Here is a 17,163-nt window from a genome sequence, read left to right as displayed (position 1 = left end):
CAACTTAATTCCATTTGGAAACATCGCGCACATACAAGAACTTTGTCACGAGATACTTGGAAATACGTACATATTACCAAATATTATACAAAAATCATAAACAATATAAAATAATGTTAATAAATATCATTTTTACCACCTTTTTGTACTTTATGCAAGAAGGGCCTGAGGTTATTGTAATCAGTAATTGTCGTATAAAATTCATTTATCACGTAATTCATGTTATACTAATAAAATGAAAAGGAGAAAAATTGAAGTTATAAATATCCTAAAGAGTTTTAAAACAACTTCATTACGTATAAGAGATTTTTATCTTCATAATATTTCAAAGACTTTTCTTGAAACTCACTTTTGTTATTCAGGTCCTCCTTGCGTCCAAGACTACAATTGCTATCTATTAATTACAATATTTATTTACCAAGTGAACTTAAAATTACCAAGTGAATTCAACAAGTCTAAAGTATGGTCAATTATTTCATTGTTCATTTTCTCCATTCTCTTTAAGACTAAAAATTCGGCGTTCACGTGTAATTTTCTTTCGGAAAAATTACAAGTTCGATTATTCAATATTTTTCTGCAGAATAATTTATTTTTGATTAGGAAAAGCCGCTTTACTGCCACAGCTTTCCCTAAATTGGTGGTAGAAGTCAAAGGGATGAATAGACTAAAGTTTCGGGGATCGTGCACGATATTCGACCATACTTAATTGCGATGCGATATCTCTGTTCAACGGTCTGGCTCCAGAATTCGTCACCGATAAGCGTATTTCACGTACACCGATCGATGCTGATTTCGCTAGAGCTAATTGATTACGAACAGCTTTCTCGCTTATGCGATTTGTGGCCCAGTACACCGACACTGATTAGTCGCTTCCTCGTTCTACTTCCGTGATTGCAAGAACCATCGACATTACTGTACCTTTCTCGATTCATCGAATACATACGTAGTTCTTAATATACAGAGGTGAGCATAATTGTAGACTCAAAGTAACTTTTACATTTTTATTGATATTTAAACAAAAACAAAAAAAACTATATTCGTATATTTCGATTTTCTATTTCTAATACAGAAATATATAAATATGATATTTTGTAATTATATTTATTTTGAAATAAATAAATATACAGGGTGTCTCAGCTAAAGGAGCTCATCTACGGTGCTGTGAATAATTATAAAACTAATATATATACTTAATTATATAATTTTTAGTTAAGTATATATATTAGTCATAACGAATATATAATATATAATATAAAATATTTATATATATTATATATATAAATATTTTATATTATATATTATATATTCGTATATATATAGTTAAACAATAATTTTGAATGACTGTTTCACGTGGAACTAAATTATTTGTTAGCAATTTATTAAACCATGATTATTATACTACTTATACCAATACCTGTTTTTAGTCAATAATTTTGACTACAATAAGTACTTACATTGGTTACGATAGTTACTCAAAAATATTTTCTTCAGACAATAAACCAAAAATAAATTGTTAAATCATATTACTAGGGGTAACTTTTTGGTCGATGATTATTATAGTGGAAGTTTCATTACAGTCCTATTTATCGAATAAGACATTAAATTTTGATTTTGTTTGTCTTTGAACAAGACTTCTTTTATTCTTTTATTTTGTTTAGTTTTGAATAAGACGTATTACATTTTTGCATTCTCTTATTTCGTTTATCTTCGAAGAAAACATATTAACTTCTTGTATTATTACACTTTGTTTATTTATGAATTTAAAAATGTAATATGTCTTGTTCGATAAATATATAAATATGCCCCGAAAAGAAACCAAAGGCACAGCGCAATTGATCGCGCCACACTAACCATCTCCACTGTATCCTACTACCACCACCAGCAAAATTAAAAACTCCGCAGCTATGCGTCATAAATGTTAAAACAGCTATCGATAGCCGACGTGCCGACATATCGGAGGCTCCGCGTGGAAAATAGTTTTCAAGTAAAAATTGATGATCAACTTTTCGGTGGAAATGCTCGGGCCAGCTTGAAGCGATCAAACTAAGTTTAGGCGAATACTTGCCGGTGAAATCCGTGACCGGTGCTTCCCGGTGACCTCTTAAAAAGTTTCTAGGATCCGAGAGCCCTGCGTTCCACATTTCCTCGAATTCGGATGAACGGCGGGTGACGTTCGCGGGTAAATTCCAGGCCGGATCATTGTCAAGCGGAGGTCGGCTCGACTCGACTCGGCTCCGCTCGGCTCCGTTCCGCTCCTGGTTTATGCGTTGCCATATTCACGAACCAATCGATCATGATGTCGAGAGGGCCTGTGCATCGAATATGATTTACCGGGAAGAGCCGAGGCTCTTCGCGCGGCTTATGCGATTTACGATTCCGTGCGAAAGCATTGATTGGCGGATTTCAGATTACCGTTCACGGGGCCGTGCTGGAAATTGTGGAAGGTCACGAAGGGATAATGGTAACCGTGACTGGGGGGTGGCCGTGCTGCTGCGACATGCCGTTGGTAATTCCATAAAGTGGATCCCTGGCGAATCGCGGGCGAGAATTGAATCGTCGCCGGCGCTATAGAAATTAGCGGCCTCACCCCTCTCCTTCTATACCCACCGAAGAAATCGGTAATGCCCCCGAAAGGAGGGTAAAAGCTCCGAGAGGATCCTTCGTGGCTTTAAAAGAGCCAATATCGAGACGTACTTACAGATGGTCCCGCGTTTTAGGATCGCAAGGGGGTGTCCGGAAGAAAATCGATGGCTATTAAGTGAGTAGACTGGTCTGCCAGTTTCAAAAAGAGTTTCTTATAGTTTCGAATTTGTAGTATACTGTGTCAGAGTGATTATTGATGAGATTCGCGTGTAAGGAAATTATGCTGTGGCAGAGGATAATTAACAAGCTTTGTTTGTTTTCTGTATTATTACATGTTGTACGCTGCTTGAAATTGATGAAAATATTTTGCAACCTGGTCTTTTTGATGTCATAATTATTGGGCCGTTTGGAAAGTTGTTTCATCTTTCAACAAAATTTCTGTTCAGTTCCTGAATACGAATCTTTCGAAGTGCATATTATTATTGTTTAGATATTTTATTTTAGGTCATGCATGTATTTTTAAAAATAAAATATTTTATTTGTTCGAAAGTTCATTGTGTGTAACAAATTTTCAAGATAATATTTCAAATAGGAGTTTATTTGAAAAACATTGAAAATATTTGTGGCATAGTTGGGAATATTTTATTATATTTAATTTCTTATCAACAAATAGAATAATTTTATCTTACTAAATCGCAGCGCAAAATTTATTTTGATAATCTATAACGAACGAAATACTTTTCCTCTGCATTATAAACATACATGAAAGATACACTTTGTTACAATAAATTTCATTCGTTTGTATGTTTTATGTCATTAAAATAAGAACTATTCTATTTTATGTTCTAGATTGTTAACATAAAATATTTAGTTTCATGATTTAACTTTAGATTACTAAAATAAACTATTTTATTTTACGTTTTACATTATCAAAATGAAATATTTATTTCATGCTTCAGCTGCGGATTATCAAAATAAAATATTTTATCTACTAAAAATTTCTGTCCTAGTTGAAGTGCCATTTTATTTGAATTGTGAAAAATCTGATATTTAAAATAGAATTTCAAATATTTTCTCTATAAATATTACCCGGTTCTGCACACAGTCATCCGCGACTGATAGACTGCCCCCCCCCCCTCCCCCACGCCCGTACAAACGAACCACGACTCCATGAACTCAGGATGACATTGCGATTGGTAGATCATTGAGCTCCAAAACGGTATTTAAGTGAGCAACATTTCGTCAACAACTCTCATTCAATCAACGTAACGCGGCCTGACGGCACACGTACAATTAAATTTTATAAAATGCAGTTATAACAGAATAAAATTATTTGTTACCTAATACAAGTGAACTATTTATTTACACAGGCTGTTAAAAGGCTATTAAAAGAGCACTTTATTCAGTTTTTTGCAAATAAAAAAGAAGACATCTACGAGCATAAGATGTTAAAGCTACCAAAAAAATATCGAGAAACTTTATTTTTTTACTCTGAACATTAAAAAATCGTCTTCCATCTTCTCGTGAAAGAACGAAACAACTTTCCTAACGACTCAATCTTTGTTCTTTTATAAATATTTTTAATTGATTGCGTTTTGGAAAATGGGATTTCTCTTTACGAATGAGGCGGGGTGCTTGAATAAACGAATAAGTTGGCCGACTTTTTATATTTGGAATTTAGTAAAATTGAAACATGATTTCGATATATAGATTTGTCACAATTGAGCACTTAGGAAGTTTATGTTCTCGTGAACATTTTGCAGAAAATTTTAAGTAAATATTCGCGTAATTACGGAAAATGTAAATTATTAAATTTGTTGATGCCGATATCACATTTTTCAGAATTTTGTCCGTTGTAACTCTCATAGTAATGAATATTTTTACACAAAATTTTTTTTATATAAATGTGTAAAATGCTATTCTTTATCGAATGGAACTCTGACGTCAATATCTATTCTAATTCTAAATTATTAACTACAATACCTTTTCACAAAGACATGAAAAAAATTACTTTACGTTTTCTACTATTTTTGTCCAATTTCTTTGAACAAGTTGCTTCGAATAACTAGTTCCCTTAAAACTATATACAGCAATTACTAGACCGTGGATCTTCATGCAGGCTAACAATTTGCCAAGCCATATCTGCGGATCAGAAATTAAGTAACAACGTGCTTTTTCGTTAAAGAATTCTGATAAGTTACAAGTAATGTAACACACATTCATAATTCATTCTCATTCACAATTATCTGATTCGCTTATTCATTTTCCTCATAAATGCATAATATCTGCAGTCTATTAATTGCAAACAGACAATTATATTCTATTCAAATTAAGTGTAAACATTATTACCATGCTCATCGAACCTTACCAAAGCAATTCAACGGACAAGAAACCATTGATTCCAGTCACCCTAATATTTCTGAACTCTGTTAACCTTAGAAATACAAAGGGGGAACTCGTCGAATCCACGACGTAAAAAAAGTTTAATTTCAGCTACTTCGTTTTTGCGAAAAATTCGCAAGAAATCATTTATTGTCGTAGGTGTCTTTAAGTTTGACGATAAAAAAACTAAAAAAAAGATCCAAAACGAAAACATATTTATGTGTTTTTCAGTGTACTATAACATACCTGAATATTGCATAACGTTTTTTAAAAACAAATTTTTTTAACTTTAATTTCTTTAATCATTTTTAAAAATAAGATACAAAAAGATATTTAAGATACAAAAAAGAAGGTTTATCTTTCCGAGTTATGTAGGTCAACTTAATTTTTTTAAATGGGTGCATATAGTTTTTGTTCATAATTAGTTAGTAAAGGTTATTTGCAATGTGAATGATATCTTGTTAAAAACTACTATTATGCTTCGTTCAGAAAATAATCGGCAACTTAAATAGTAGAGACATCACTAATAGGGTACTGGAGCAGGTTACTGTGGGGTAATGTGCCTTTATACAGTTGTTGTGCTTTTGGTTTGTTTTCGGACATAATTAACTTTATATTTGTCGATTAAGCATATTAAACTTTCTTTTTCTTTTATTTTCTTTAAGTGGGAAGTAAAAAATTGAATATAACCTATTTGATAAATTTAAAATTAATTATGACCGAAAACATACCGAAGGCACAGTAATTAGTCACCCCACAGTAACCGGCTCCACTATCCTAATCGGCATCTGAACATTATTTATTCGCTTTCTTAAGCTCTTTAATATGAATTGCGAAGATATAATACAAATTATTACCTAAATATTTAAGATGCCGATTATCTTCTAAACAATGCGTAACGACAGTTTATAACAAGATATCATTTTGATTGTAAATGATTCCCTTACTAACTAAATATGCAGAAGAATAATATATATACACGGTTTTGAGTCAGTTGCAAGGTGCACGTAAATTAATACTTTTTATTTGTGACCTTCCCGGGTATTTATAAATTTGTCCTATTCAACTTTTTTGTTCTTTCTTCTCACCCTTTCTAAAAAAAGGTATGGATTTGACCCCTCTCCCCGGCCCACACACGCCCCTTATTATTTCGAATGATAGTAAGTTCGTGGCTTAGTATTTCTGTGTGACAGCTATATGGAGACGGGTTTAACGCCGAGACGAGAAAAGTTTCAAGAGTTTTGGTTAAATCGCGTACAGTAATGGTAAGATAATAAAATTTAAATAAAATTAGTTCCCGCTATCCGGTTCCGCGGTGGCTGATTGCGTTAGAAGTTGACAAGTAGTTTTTGATGGAAAACTAACATCGCGATTCACCCAGTGAAGGCAGAAAAATGTAACGAGATCCAATCGATCGTGTAATTTCAATTTAAGTTTAAATTGCTCGGTGTTGCATTACTTTCTTTCGACGGTGTAAATATTCTGGCCGGCCGATTAATGCATGCGGGCGACGATTTCCCTGTTTAAGGAGGGCTTCGTTTCAATTTCAAACTTTAATCGGTTTTTAATGTGCTTAACATTCGAATGTTTCTGAGTTGTATCCTAACGACCTCGCTGAGAAGATAAGAAAATGCAATATTTATGGAAATTGCTGTAACTCTTCTTTAGACGATACAAATTCTCCTCTGAGAACAATTGTGCATCCAGCGGATCATAAAAGTGTTTACGCGAGAAAATAATACTTATTCAACATAATTATAAAACGCTTCTACAACAGCATTATTAAAAAATACTGATACACTTGTATCAGTATCAAAGAACATTAATTGTGTACATAATTATTTTACACAAAAGCATCACTAAAAATGGTTAAAATTTGATTCAGTATCATCATTGTACTTGTGTATTATTGTGTAAAATCACATTGTTAATAATTATCATACGAAGACTATCATGCGGATTATATGCATTTCAGACAAAAATGTCTCGAGTACAATTTAAAGCAATATTCCAATTAAGAGAATTCGTGGATATCGATATATTAATTTCGACTTATATACTAAAATCATTGAAGGAAGAACGATCTATTTCTATAGGCTAATTATAAGAGAATAATCTTTTAACATGCACATTCATATATATTCGTTATTTTTGCGGACACGAAAAAATATGTCGGAACTTTGTTAGGTTCAATGCTAGGAATACAATAAATTCTCCCTAATTAACGCTCAAATTATACACAAAAATAGACAATTTGGGAAGAGGAGATACGATTATTCGAGCCTTGCGGCTTGTTTTTATAATTGCTGACAATCGTTAACTATAAAAACGAGCCGCAATAATCGTATGTATATACAGTCGAATAATCGTATCTTTTCTTCTCAAATTGTTCATTTTTTTGTACAATCTGAGAGTCAATTGGGGAGAATTTACTGTATTAAGATTCGTGTTATTTTTATCTCAAAATCATTTTTTCTGAGTTCTGATGGTCAGAACTACTATTAACATCTACTTTTTATGGTGCAGCATCATAGTGCGCACGAGGACGGATTCAACGACCTATGACACTATGATGATTAAATGATCTTCATGAATAACTAATTTAAATAATTTAAGTAGTCGGTTGAAAGTGAATTTGGATGAACACTGGTGATCGAGATATTGTTCTTCATTTAAACGTCGCCTCTCAGTTTTCGATTACAATAATTTTACTTGCAATGTTCATGTTTACACGAGGTACCATAATCTTCAATCGCATCAATTTTATTCATTAACTGTCATTACTCATGGAAAAGCAAAATTTGTTTATTCTTTCGGTCGCCTTTAAACCAGCGTGATTTTTTTACTCAAGGTAATACTGGCATAGGTCGTTGAATTAAAAGCTGTGGTGACTTCCGAAACCCGAAAAAATGACATTGAGAAAAAAGCATACAAATCATAATATTCCTAGCTTCGAACCAAACAAATTAATACAAATCAGATAAATTTTCTCGTATCAGCGAAAATAACGAAATTTGAATGTGCAGGATAAAAGGAACACACCATATATGTTTGTTAAATAAAGCATTCTAATGGGCTAAAAGTCTACTAAAAAAATATAGTTGTATTATTTTTGCCACTAGCCTAAAAATGTCACAGAATTTATGTAAATAATTTTATTAATTAATTATGTATATATACATATAATATTATGTGTAAATATAAATGTATTACTTTTATTAATTAATTATGTAATAAATTTATAAATATATAATATTATAAATATATAATTTATGTAAATAAATACGATTACATATCTAGAAACCGATTAATCAATTCTATTAGCGAGCAATTCGCACTAGCGAACAACAGGATACAACAGAATTGTCGATTTTTCACCCGTTTTTTTCTCCCAAGATCGACTGATTGCGGCGTCTTTCCAACACGCGTCGATTGTGAACACGCCTTGCGTCAACTTTCTTGTGTTTCACACAACCATCATTCCGGTCAGCTTGGTTCAGACAGTCGACGAAGCGAAGCGTTTTATATTCGGCGTGTGCCAGGCGCGGAATTTTTGATACTTTATTTTTGGTCGACGAATTTTTTAGCTTTTTGAATTATGTAAAGTCTGATTGAAACGTAGGGGAACAGGGGGTGAATATGGCGCAACCGGTCTCCACGATGATGCTCAAATATACGTACTTGAAGCCGAGGCAAAAGTTCGGGAAGCAATGCATCTTCGAGACTTTGTCGCCTCTCGGCGTCGAAAATATCTGGCCGAATCCCGAGCACGCTGCGAATTATATTCAGCGCAAGCAATGCGACCAACAAATGCAATTATCCACGCAATTCGCCACCCACGATGTGAGTTTCTGATTCATAACTTTAAAATTCCTTCGTAACCTTAAACGTTCACAGAAATGCCGATCTTACGTATCATCTTTGTCCAGATCCGTGTCGAGCAATTAGACGAATTGAAAATTATCTGGTTAATATTAAATTCCCGAGTCAGTCTGCTATGAATGAATTAAAAATCTCAATATTCAGTTTAATGCGATTGTTATTACTGTAACGTATTCAAACATGGGAAAGAATTAACACTAAACCTACCGAACTCTAAAAACGATGACGTGTATTGCTTTAGTAGAATGACACGACTGAATTTATTAAGACCTCGCGCCATTTTTTCTAGAGTGTTTGTCCGAATTGAGTTTATTCAATCGTTTCCTATGAAATAATCCTTATAACGTCAACAATGTTTACATGAAAAATGTAAAGCCGGTCATCTTGATTGACGCGGTAGGATTACTGTAAAGGAGGAATGGAAAATATCGTTCGTTATGTTCGTAAACATTTAGATGAATATTGAGAAAAGCTTATGAAAATATGCGTGAACAAATAATTTCGAAACGAAATAAACTGGGGCCCCGATTATCTGAACTTCGAATATCAGAATTATTTATCAACAAAGTACATTTAATACTGGAATTTGAGATGATGCGCATGCAGTACAATTTCCAGTAGAAATCGCTAAAGATTTAGTACAATAGTTTTAATTTTAGATCTATTATTCGAATGTCTACATTCCCTCGATTAGTTTGAATAACGGAGACTCCACTGTAGCATTAGAATGTATGAGAACCACCTCTCTCTTTGAAGTTATAGTGCAATGTTTTTATATTATACTGCACGTTATACAGTAGCGATTCTGGTAAGTGCAGCCTAAGAGTTGCCAAGTTTGCATACCTTTATCTTTCGTTCAAAATTTGTATCTATTTATTTATTACTTTTCTGTACGGAAAATACTCTTTACGGAGTCGGTATTCAAATAATGCTGCATATAGCACGCAACTGGTTTCTATAATACATGAACGTAAGGTTCTCGACATTTGCATGTCGTGTTTTATTACACAATCATATGTTGTTTTGATATTTTATACATCGTTATTTACTGTATTTATGTATGGAGAATTATTTTTATTGAAAAGATACTCCCTATAATATTCTATATAGTATAGCGAGTATTTTCGCGATGAGTTCACAATTATAATAATATTAATAATATTCTTAATAACAATATTAATAATATATATTCTTGATAATAATATTAATTATATTCTTAATAATAATATTAATTATATTCTTAATAATAATATTAATAATATTCTTAATAATATTTAAAATGAATTATATTCTTATATTTATTAATAATATTTAAAATTAATAATATTCTTAATAACATTTAAAATTAATATTTTTTAAATGATTGTGGATTTGCATTTATGACTAGACTGCAGATTTGACGTATTTATCACAAAAATTAATAAATGAAATACAAAATTGTGAAGACACGAAAAGGATTTCAGAATATTGTTACACTATTTCCGAGTAATTACAATCGCGAGTAAAAAGAATCTACTTTTACTTGTTCTGTACTTCTTGCAATTGAATCGTACAGTATTTATTTTGCCTAAAGATATGCAATCCACTCGCGACAAAGTTCGATAGATAAAATTTAAAACAATTGAATAGTGGAACCAGTTTTTGTAGGGTGACCAATTATTGCCGTGCCTTCGGTTTGTTTTCGAACTTAGTTAACTTTACATTTATCAAATAAGACATATTAAATATTTTAATCAAAAATAAACAAAATAAAAGTCTAAAAGAATTTAATGTCTCTTATTCAACAAACGTAAAGTTCATTATGCCAGAAAACAGAACAAAGGTAAGACTTTAAAACTTTCAGAAATATAAATATATTATTTTCAGTTCACCAAAATTACTAGGGTGGGGGGGGGGGTCCTGTGAAGCGTTCAAACGAGAGGTGATATTTGGCAATTTCTCTTTTAATATAAGACCTTGATGAAATTTATCGCCACTTGGTACATACATTCTTTAACATTTCAAAATGCAAACTGTTCTTTTTCGTTATATTTTATCGATTTTTAATGAAATAGTAGAGTCCTCACGCAGAAAGAAGGCACCATTCCCCCTCGTACCAGCTGCAGCAGTTGTGAACGTTGTACCTTATGGACCTTCCCGCCGACAGCATGGCGTGCAGTCTAGCATTCTTTCCCTTTGATTTAGAACGAAAAATCGAACGACTTCTTCGTAGTATCACGTGTCATATGTGTGTGAACTAAACTCCTCCTTAAAAAATGCAAAATTGTCGGAGATACGTGGCTTTGAAGGGAAAGAAATGATTTTTGCCATAAATTTCTAACTTAATTATGCAATAAACATAGTTCAAATAATTATTATTTTGAAGGATATTAATTAATACGACGCGTAATACTATTACGAAGAAAATGTCGTTTGATTTTTCGTCCTAAACAAAGGAAAAGAATGCTAAACTGCACGTAGTCAACGAGGAGCTCCATAAGGAATAACATATACTATTTCATTAAAAGTCGATAAAATGTAGCAAAAAGAAAAAACAATTTGTATGTTGAAATGTTAAAGAATACACGTGCAAAATGGCGATACATTTCATGAAGGTCTTATGTTATTAAAAAATTGCCAAATATCACCTCTCGTTGGAACGCTTCGCAAGAGTCTCCCCCATCAAGGCAAGAACATCAATCACTGCAACTGGATCATTCTTTTTTTCAGGCGCAAACAGAGACAAAAGTTTCGAAAGATATGGGAATCCTGCACTTGGAAGGAGGCTGGCCAAAAGAGATCAATCCAAGTGACGGCGAAGCCACGCACAGGTTTATTCGACGAGTGGAGAAGGACCCATCTTATGCAGCTAGTATGAGGAACCTGATGCCGGTGAGCTTTTCTGCCACAATGAATAGGTGAAATGCTATAAAAGCGCCCGCGATAAATACTTCAACAGATTTTCGCGCACTATATCTTCACGTGATATGTAGTTGATGGAGTACCACGTGTGTCAGAACAACGCGGTGAATATACACCAAAATTTTTTCGACGACATGATCCCGACGCATCTCGTAAAGCAGTACGACATGAGGTGCGTTTCTCATCCTTCACTTTTTCGTTAGTAGAACTTCACTCCACGTACGCGCTCATTCATTTTTACAGTCGACCACGTTACGGTGCCCATGCATATTTATTAATATAAATTACCCATCTGCGAATCAAAATTAGACGGTTCGAGTGTCGTCGGTATTTCCAGTGATTTTGAAAATAGGTTTCTGGAAACTTGTACTCACTGTGTTATAACACTTTATGCTGGATTTTCTTCGCTTTGCAACTGTCATAATTTCGTTAACAACAATAATTTTTATAAACCATTTGCTAAAGATATTCTGTGGATTATAGGGATTACAAATTTTTCGGAAAAGATAAAGTCTGTTTTCAATCTTGAACAATGTGAGTTTCTCTTTACTGCAACTTGATATTATTCTGTAAGGAAAGCTTGTTCTTTCTACAACTTCATTGATACTAATCATTTTTGGAAACCACTTGCTAAGAAGATTTTGTGGACCATAAAGTTTAAAATTAGGTAACGAACGATTTCTTTGTAAAACAAGTGTATTTTAAATCCTGAATAAGGTAGACTCGTCTGTATTCGTGTATCTTTCTATCCTGGAAGGTGTGCCTGTTTTTGCTATAATTTCGTCAATACCTTTGTTTAAATTCGCTCATTACGGACATTCTATGAGGTATAAGGATTAATACTAAGTAATAATAAAATATTTCTTAAAAGGTAAAGTCTGTTTTAAATCTTGATTAATGTAGGTTCGACTTTACTGCAACTTGCTCTGCAAGATAAGCTTATCTTTTTGTAACTTCATTAATACTAAAATAAATAATATTAATTAATTAAATAATTAATATTATTACTGACACTCTAAAAATTTTTGTAACATTCTATGGACCACAAAAGTCAAAACTAGCTGCCAGTCAATTCTTTAAAAAAATACAAAATCTCTCTCAAATCCTATTAAGGTAGACTCGTTTTTGCAGAAGCTTTCTATTCTGGAAGGTATGCTTGTTCTTGATAAAACTTCGTTAATATTAATAAGTTTTATATAGGTGTTTGCAATTGAAATAGCTATTTTCTTTTAACATTCAAACTTACATGCACAATTTGAAAAATATATGTCACATACGTGTAATTGAAAATCATTTTCATTCAACATGGAAAGAAAAGGAATTCGCATAGCTTATTTCTACGATTCCAACACGGAACATAAATACTGATTTTGGCGAAGGTACCTGACTAATCGAACTACCAGAGGTTGAACAGTGTATCGCGAATATAGGAATTCGGTGCATAACTCATAAGTTTTAAACCAATTAATTTTTTATCTCACAAGGATAGACAACGGATGTAGATAAAACTGGATATAATTTGTAATATCACATAACGTAATAACTTCTGTTCTTGAGATGTCTCACTTTAAAGCTTTGTTATAAATATAGACAATGTTGACCATAGACGCATTGTTAATCGTGTGTACTTACACTTTTGATGACGTAGCAGGCCTAACAGACAATGCGAAACCGACTTTCAAACTATATCATGTTTGATCTCATTTTAATCACGAAACTATCAGTAACATGCTAAAAGAAACTTCAATTTTGTAATGTTAAAATTTAAAAAGTTATGTTATTGTATTATGAGTTGTCATTCCGGGAATTCTAGTCAAAGGAGCCGCGTCGTGTGTCGCATCACACGCTTGACGCATATAAGCGTAGGAATAGCACAGGGACAAGGTAAGCAAGCCTCAAACACGGACTTTTAGAGAGAATTTACCGTATCTCCTAAAGTATGAAACCCGTTTTAAATCCATAGCAATATAAGCTTGCCTTTGCCATAGCTTGCGTCTTCAATACTACCGAAAATTCTGAAACGATTCGCTTCTCGATCATAAAGATCAAGCTGAGAACAGATCAGTCATTTCTGCACAGCTCGAACCCAAGGCAGAAACTGCAATTTCGTCACCCTCGACGCTCATCTTATTTTGATTCGCAGAAGGTTCCCCTAAACCATATATCGGCGAGTGTCGAGTACCCGCGCTCCGAGCACTTGAGCACATCAAAGAATCTCGGATATTCGATTCGCTTTTATTGGATCCGGCTCTCTCCTGCCTGTTTCTTTCTGTCCACACACAGGATTTGGAACTCGTATGAAGACCCGCAGAACTTCGTGAGACCAATCAGGAGCCTCTCGTGGTCACCGGACGGCTCGAATCGATTGGCCGCCGCGTACGCGTTCACGGAATTCGAAGACTATCCAGCGGACGTGAATCCGTGCTCCTATGTGTGGGACATCGGTACTCGACTGTCTCCTTACGGAATTGTTAGAAATAAGCTTTTAATCGAGGGAACCGCGCATTTAACACCTCAAGTGACAATCTCACGGATACGCGTAACGCGGGCTTGTTGCTCGATAACATTTAGTAAATGTTTCATCGTGTCCAAATCAAATATTTTCTTTAACGTCGTTCGATTTTTCCCATTTCTTCGCTTTTCATGAAATAAAAAGAACTACGTTACTTAGCGAATTATTCAATGCCAAGGTTATATTGAATTTCGCGGTTCACTTACGGAGTTAACAGCTTTGAGCGTTTCGAGCCACGAAAATCGACTAGCAGATCATGATAGATCGTATTTAGAGCGCGAATTTTTATGCAAAATAAACAGCTTCTATATCTGTTGCCAGAAACACAGGAATCACTTAGGGTTTTCTTCTTTTTTACCTCCAATCGCAGGCAACGTGGAATTCGCGTTCTAAGTATGTGCTTTGTAAAATTTAGCGAAAGAAATTAAATTTTAATAATTTCAAATTTTTAATTAAAACATATTTTTATATTTTTTTGTTGTTTCTCTTTCAATATGCATTTTAATGTAATTAAAATGTTATGTAATTAAAATTAACCCTCTAACTCGCCCGCGGTTAGAGGGTTAATAAGTTTACCTGATTGAAAATGGTATATTTGTAACCTTCAATTATTTCAGTTTTGCTACTGTTTGAAATTGTCCCTGTTCATTTCTTGTTAGAAACGCATAAGGTTCATAGACTTTTCATGAGGGGAAATTATATATATTAACCCTTTGCTGTATGTCAACGAGTCAAACTCGTGTTATAGATTACACTATATATAGATAATCTACAAAACATGAATGTTATTCGTACCTTTTAAATCGAAACAAAATTTGATCCTTTCGCTGTTGTCGAAATCAAATTATCATCAATGTCTAGGAACGGAAATGAATGAAAACGTACGAGGAACAAAAATTGTCTCGTTCCCTTAGAGAAATTATAAAAAACGTGTTAATCAATGCAGCTGCGAAAGAAATCATAGTCAAAGGATTAAAATTACAATAAACACAGAATTTTATAAAATACACTTCTGAGATAGAATCACGCGGATCTCGAAGCCAAATTTAAATTAAATCAAATCTTGGCTATAGTAGAAGTACACATACAATGACGAGTGTCATGCTGCAATTACTTGGAAATAGAATGATAAAAAATTAGTTTTTAAATAGAATCCATTACATTTCCCTCCGCAATAGCATTATAAGAATTGGAACTATCAAAACAGCGACTATCTCCTTGACCTACAATATCGTGTCAGACTGGTTATGAAGATTTCAAACATAATTCACGAAGTATAGATGTTATTTACGTTTTCTAAATTTAGTTCTCAAATTCTATTCATCTATTAAATATCATTTTTCTTCCTGGTATAGGAAATTCTTAAAGATGAAGAAACACACTGGTGGACAAAGTTAAAAGATACTCGATTTATTCATTAAAAACATGTATAAGCTTATATGCATAGCAAGCACGATGAAGGCATAGAAGAGTAGTATTTCTCGAACTCTACCATAGTGTAAACGAACACAAAGCGTCGAAGCACTTCCAAGAAATGTAATGTTTTGATTTTCTGGTAGGACAAAATTATAAGACACTAATGTCAATCAACCACAGACAGTCGTTGTATCTATAGTCCTCACGCGATAAAAAGGCACTTTTGTGTTTATATATTCCCCTTCTCGTATGCTGCCCCACTGCCGCAACTATCGGTCGCTATTGGCCGTTAACTGCAGCAGTGGGGCTGCTAGTAAGAAGGGGAGGGGGCACAAAGGTGCCTTCTTGTCGCGTGAAGATTATACATGCGTTTGTGTGTTTCGTGTTGTAAATTCTCTGCTGCAGTGGTTCCGTTACTACAAAACATCAATACATAGTAAACGTTCGTAAAAAACATTAAAACTACAAGTATGCCACGTGGAAAATCTTTAACTGAAGAAGAGAAAATAGAAATCCTTCAAAGTAGGGCAAAAGGAGAGAATTTAAATCAAATTTTACTAAAAATGAAAAGAAAAGATGTATTTTCTTATAACTACAATATCGAACCAATAATTTTCCGTGTCTTATAATCTTGCTTTTTGAAAGAAATCGACTGGAAAAGTGGCGAGAAGTGGCCCGGCTGCGTTGGTCCATCAACGTTAAGGAACTGGTGTTACGCAAAAATTGAAATGGCAAAAAATTGATGTCACAGAATGTAACAATCGGAAAAATTTAAGTCGAAAATATAGGTGTCGTAACAATTGACGACTTGAAAACCGATATAAAAATTAATGTCACTCGTTCGAACGTCTCCATCGCCCAAGCTCGGCTTGATGGTGTCACCGTTGACGTTTTAATTACTGAAATTTACAATTTGTCGAAAAGTGTTCCGATCAGACAGGAGGTGTTAATCATCGGCACTGATTCCGCTCGGCACCGCTCGCGCTGTCGGTTAATCGATCCGATGCCGCGGACGCGTGTCAGGTTAACCGAAAAAAATTCGGGTCAAATGCGTGCTATTGAATTCGTGATTTTTTTTATCCGGCTCGAATTTCGAAATCTTCACGCTCCGCGGAATTCCACGCGAAATTCATTAGTTAGTTACGCGTGCCGCTGACGATAATTCCTTGAATCGGACAAATTGGTACACAAATTGTACCACACGCAGCGAGAAGGCGCGATTATAATTTAGACCGCGGTTAGAATTACTTGCGGAAATTCTTCCGCAAGAATTTCATACCGGAACCGACCTTGGAAACGGTTAGTCAGACTTGTTTTAAACAAAACTGTTCCATTTGCGCGATTTTTGTTAGAATATCTGCCGGAGTAAAACTATTTAATTGTAGTTCCTTAATTAATTTTTTGGGCTTTCGATGAATTTTTTAACGAAGACAGCGATTTTCTCCGTTAATCATCGAGTTATATTGAACAGCATAATAATAATTTCT

The sequence above is a fragment of the Megalopta genalis genome, chromosome 12, assembly GCF_051020955.1.
Source record: "Megalopta genalis isolate 19385.01 chromosome 12, iyMegGena1_principal, whole genome shotgun sequence".
Lineage (NCBI taxonomy): Eukaryota > Metazoa > Arthropoda > Insecta > Hymenoptera > Halictidae > Megalopta > Megalopta genalis.
Note: the sequence above shows the minus strand (reverse complement) of the source record.